Source organism: Cherax quadricarinatus, chromosome 83 (genome assembly GCF_038502225.1).
Source record: "Cherax quadricarinatus isolate ZL_2023a chromosome 83, ASM3850222v1, whole genome shotgun sequence".
Taxonomy (NCBI): Eukaryota; Metazoa; Arthropoda; class Malacostraca; order Decapoda; family Parastacidae; genus Cherax; species Cherax quadricarinatus.
The window spans coordinates 1521486-1527581 of NC_091374.1; positions in this window are offsets into that span (position 1 = coordinate 1521486).

Genomic DNA, 6096 nt, shown 5'->3' on the forward strand with positions numbered 1-6096 from the left:
TCAAGTTGATTGATGTATCACGACATTATTCGTGGGTTAAGCTCCGCAACGTGCCTTTTGAGGCTGATGAGGTAGATATTCGAAATGTTTTCGAACGTTATGGAACTGTACATCTGGCCCAACCTGGCAAATGGGTAAAAGGTGCGTACACAGGATACCCTGAGGGTTCTTTTAATCTCAAGATGACGCTTAGGCATCCTATACCCTCGTATGTATATCTCGAAGAGTTTAGAACCCAGGTAATGGTAGCGTATGCGGGGCAGAGGCGTACGTGCCGACTGTGTGGCGAATTTGACCATATGGCGGCAGACTGTGGCAAGCGGAGTATGGCTCCTGGGCCGGCAAGGGGCGGAGCCCCTGCGCATGAGCACCCGATGCCTAAGGAAGAACGGGGGCAAGGAGGAGGGCGTGGTCGCATGTGGAGTGAAGAGGTGGTGGCTCCTCCAGTGGAAACGGAAGAAGTGGTGATCCATGAATCACCTGGCCCATCAACAGTGGCTCCTGGGCCGGCAAGGGGCGGAGCACCTGCGCATGAGCACCCAATGCCTAAAGAAGAACGGGTGCAAGGAGGAGGGCGTGGTCGCATGTGGAGTGAAGTGGTGGTGGCTCCTCCTGGGGAATCGGAAGAAGTGGTGATCCCTGAATCACCTGGCCCATCAACAGTACAGTTGTCAAGTGAGGAGGTACAGGAGGGCGCAGCAGTGAAGGCTATTGAGGAGGAGTTGGAGACGGTGATACAGGCTATGTTACAGTCTACGGAGGTGGAGAGTTACAGCGAACAAGACCCTGGGATCAGGGTAGAAGGTGTGTGTGGGGAAGGGGAGGATCAGGTGGCACATGTGGTGGACAGTGCGAGTGCCATGGAGGGGCATGGAGGCGGATTAAGGGTGGTAGAGGTGGAAGTCCATTGTGCTGGCTCCCAGGACTCCGATATGGAAACTGAGGGAGCTACAAGGAAAAGGGCAGCAGCGTCAGATTCGGACGATGTTCTGACACCGGCGCAAAGGCCGGGGAAAAAGACATGGGGTTCTGGTACCCAGAGTGACTCTGCGAGAGGGCCACAACAGAAGGGGGGGGGGATGGTTGGGAAGGAGGGGGGAAACTGTGGCAAAGGCACAGTCCAGGGGAACAGTCTGAAAGGGAAGAATCTTGACATGAGGCGGGGAAGGAAACCTTAAGCTGGCCTCAGGTGTGTAACAATAAATATTAATGGTCTGTGTGATGGTGTTAAACGGGAGTGCTTCAGGATGTTTTTGAATAGGTATAAGGTTGACGTAGCTTTTGTGCAGGAGCACAATTTTAAGCTTGGTCGTGAATTAGTGGTCCCTGGGTATCAGGCTTATGTGTTGCCGTCTGAGCGTTTAAAAGGAGGAGTGGGTGTGTTGATCAGGGAGGCGGGCCCGTTTGTATTGCATAGGAAAGAGGGGGGGGGAGGGGGGAGAGTATTACGTGTGGAAGGATGGTGGATGGGAGAGAGAGTGGCGTTTGTGTGTGTGTATGCCCCAGCAGAAAGTGACGTGAAAGTGAAGATGGATTTTGTGCGGGAGGAGCTCGTGTATTACCTACGCACGTTACCGTCTGTCGCGATTGTGGGGGGGGATTGGAATTGTGTAATTAAGAAGACAGACGTGGAACCCAGAGGAGCAGGATATTTTTCCTCAGTCTTGGGGGGCCTGCTTAGAGATCTTCAGTTACGTGATGCTTTCGGGGGAGGTCTGTGGGAGGTGGAACATACGTTTATAAGAAGGGGATATGCGGCTCGTTTGGACAGGTTATATTTATCTCGGAGGGTTTTGGTAGAGTCTTTTAAAACTATAGAGATGGTGTCTTCCGATCATAGGGCGGTATTAGTGGAGGTGGGATGGGATGCTTTGGCTCGTAGGCAGGGAAGTTATTGGAAACTGAACACGATGGTTTTGGGGGATAGGGAGGGAGTGGAAGCGTTTGCAATATTTTGGGAACAGCTCTGTGCCGACAGAAGAACTGAGGAAGACGTGGTAGGATGGTGGGATAGTGTGGCTAAGTTACGAATACGTCATTTTTATGTGAGGGAGGGCAAACGCATTAATCAATTGCGGTATGGTTTGTCAAATTACTTAGAATCTAGATTACGGAATTGTTACGAGGGGGGGGCGGTGGCCGGGGTGTACCCGGTGGAGGATATACACATGTTGAAGGACAGAATACGGGATTTGCAAGAAGAACGTTTTGCAGCTGTACGGGTACAGGCGGGGTTAGACGAAGTACTCTGGGGCGACAAGCCATCAGCTTGTGTGCTGCGAGGACAGAAGGTACGACAGCGAACGACTACAATACCAGGTTTGCAAGTCTTATCTTCTGTGGGGGGTTTTAGAGAGGGTCAGGTATTAAGGGACACCAAGGGGATGAGTGCATATGCAGATAGATGGTTTGAGGAATACGGGAAAAGTAGTGGGGTGGATGGTGAGGTTCTTGGGAAGGTATGTGAGTATGTGCCGTGCAAACTGGGGAGGAGTGATCGGGAGGCACTGGGTGGGGTCATTGAGGAGGGGGAAATATGGAGAGCCCTTATGGACATGAAGAAGGGTAAGGCACCCGGGATCGATGGTTTACCTAGCGAATTTTATGTACAGCACTGGGGTCTGCTTAGGGGTTTCCTAGTAAGGTTAATGAATGCCATGAAAGACGGAGGTAAGATGGGAGAATCTCAGGCAACGGCGGTGGTGGTGTTGGTCCCAAAGGGTAAACAGCAGAGTACCCTTCGGGATTATCGAGCCATTTCATTGCTTTGTGCTGATTATAAATTATTTGCGAAAATTCTTGGGAATCGGCTTAAATGTGTTGTGGGGAGGGTCGTGTTTGAGTCTCAGTTTGGTTTACCTGGTAGGTCAATGAGCGTGGGCCACGGGATTATCAAGGGGTTCCTGGAGGACATGGAAAGGGAAAGAGGAGCGTTGGTGGCGTTGGATTGGCAAGGGGCTTATGATAGGGTGGAAAGAAAGGCTTTGAGGGATATTCTCCTACGACAGGGGTTTGGCGAAGAAATAGTGGGGTGGGTGGATACGCTGTACTCAAATGCGAAGGTAAGAGTGCAAATCAATGGGTGTGTGGGGGGGGGTGTCAACATGGAGCGGGGTCTTCGGCAGGGATGTCCTTTATCACAAATATTGTTTGCATGTGTTCAGGATCCCTTTTATAGGATGGTGGAGGATCGTCTAAGGCCGGGGGGGAGGGATGGTGAGCTGAAGCCGTGGCCTGGTTTGGTGGGCTATGTTGATGATACCACTATTTTGGCAAGTGAGGAGACACGGTTAGGACTTTTGGGGGAAGTTGTACACACTTTTGGGAGAGCTACTGGGATGAAGGTAAATCTGGAAAAGTCAATGATCATGGGGCTGGGAGAGTGGACAGAGAGATTAGAGTGGGGATGTGATGTTGTGCAGCGGAGGACCGGGAGTCTGAAAATCTGCGGTGTCATGTATGAGGCTGACCTGAGTGCTGCAAGGGTTAGCAATTCGAATAGGATGGTGGAACAGGTGCAGCGACGGTTGGGAATGCTGCGACCTCACCATTTAACCCTTAGGCAGCGTGTAATTGTCATCAATGTATTACTATATAGTAAAGTCTGGTTTGTTTCGGCTGTGATGCCGTTAACAGGAACGGCGATCACGAGTATTCTTAGAATGGTGTTCAAATTTTTGTGGGGTTCAGGGTGCAACTGGTTGCGAAGGGAGGTAGTGACATTGCCGGTATGTAGGGGAGGGTTGGGTTTGTTGGACTTGAGAAAGCGCGTCAAATGTGTGTTTATTAAGAGGGAAGTGATGAGTGCAGGTGGATGGAGGGAGGGTCAGCTAGATAAGGTACATGCTCACCTGAGGAAATGGTATGGAGGGGCGGAAATGAAGGAATGCGAGACAGTGTTACGCGCCTTAATGTTAGCCAGGGAACCAGGAAAAGTAAAGGTGGGAACGTTGTGTAAATTGTTAGAGAGACATGTAGTGGCGCCGGTTGAAGGGATCTACCCCATGTATGCATGGGATGTAATATGGCGAAGGTTTAGTAAATTAAGGATACGACCTAGGGAGCGTGAGGTTATGTACCGTTTCCTGCATGGGATTTTGCCAACGGGAGCGATGCTCCGAGACAGGAGGGTTATTGAGGGTGGGGGGTGTGGCAGATGCAGTGGGGAAGAGACTGCGTATCATGTCGTCTATTTTTGTGAAGGTTTGGAGTGCATCAGGGTATGGATGCGTAAGGTAGTGGTGAGGGTGGGGGGCCAAGGTGTGGCGGTATTGCGAGCGTTGAGTCTTGATATGAGTGGTGTGGAGGAGAGTGTGGTAAGAGGTTTAGCATATGTCATCGTGGACTACATATATGTTTTATGGGGTATGAGGGGGAAGGTGGGTGGGGATGTGCTGAGAAGGACTTTGGCGGCGACGTTTTATCGAACTTTGTGTCGCAACAGAGACATTTTTGGGAAAAGGTGGGAAGAGTATTTTTCTGAAGGTTATAGAGGACTAACAATAGGGATTTTATTGGCGTTATAAGGGGCTTTAACTGCCGGGGTGAGTGGGTTGGTAAAAAGGGGGGGGGGGTTCAGGGGATTTCAACGGGCTCACCTCCTTGGGAATGCAGTGATGTGGTTGGGTGTGATTGGAGGTACTAGTGTGTGACCAGATGAGAGGTTGTGCAAGATAAGTTTTGCTTAGTTCCCTTGATGGGGAAGGTGTAAGGAGCAGATTAAATATATAACATGTATTAAAGTACCTATAAATTATATAACATGTATATTTCTTTGGTAGCGTATTATGTTCCACTTACGCTGGTATTGCAATTGAATTTGAATTTTCTTGAGAGGGTTTTCCTTTCACTATTTCCTTGAAGCACTGAGTTATTTTTGTTTTATTGTAACGTGGGCCAGCATCAGTTTTGGTAGTAATTACCTATTATTATTGTTCTTATTTAAGGTATTGTAATTTTGGTAGTCCTGTACCATTCATGGTTGTAAATAATGCTTCCTCAAGTGACATGTGTCATAATAATCCTAAATTGAGGATAATTAATGTCATGATTATTCAGGTTGGTGATAGGGTTAGTTTTCAATGTGTGTGTGGGAGTGGGGGGGGGATGATGGGTCACCTGTGTTGCAGCACAGGTTTCTTAATAAGGCATATTGTAGGTCTGGTGTATTTGTTGAGGGTGGTATTATGGGTGATTGTCATTAAGCTTGGAGCATTATTGTGTTGAGGTTGTAATTTTAGGAGTTTTATTAATAGCCATTTTGTGGCCTTTGTTATTATAACTTTATTCCTTCTTAAATTGTGATATGTTATAAAAACTTGTATATAGTAGACTGGCAGATGTTGCCTGGATTGTTTTGTGTTTATATATTGATTTACTGATGTTGTCCTTGATCATTTTTTTTGTATATGTACCTATTATTATCTGTACATGAAGTTTTTAATAAAATATAAAAAAAAAAAAAAAAAAAATGTTGAGGTACAGTCCCTGGACCCATTATGTACCTCTGTAATGCTGAGGTACAGTCCCTGGACCCATTATGTACCTCTGTAATGTTGAGGTACAGTCCCTGGACCCATTATGTACCTCTGTAATGTTGAGGTACAGTCCCTGGACCCATTATGTACCTCTGTAATGTTGAGGTACAGTCCCTGGACCCATTATGTACCTCTGTAATGTTGAAGTACAGTCCCTGGACCCATTATGTACCTCTGTAATGTTGAGGTACAGTCCCTGGACCCATTATGTACCTCTGTAATGTTGAGGTACAGTCCCTGGACCCATTATGTACCTCTGTAATGTTGAGGTACAGTCCCTGGACCCATTATGTACCTCTATAATGTTGAGGTACAGTCCCTGGACCCATTATGTACCTCTATAATGTTGAGGTACAGTCCCTGGACTCATTATGTACCTCTAATCTTTTGACTACCGTCCACAGGATGGGTATGGTGTGCATATTAAAGATATTAAACTAACTATGATTAATGTGGATATAAATTGTTGATAGTGAGAAAAATATGAGATAAACTTAAATTTAGGAGTTATTTTAACCATTGGTCATTTGTGGCATTTTTTCATTAAAATTGGCTACAA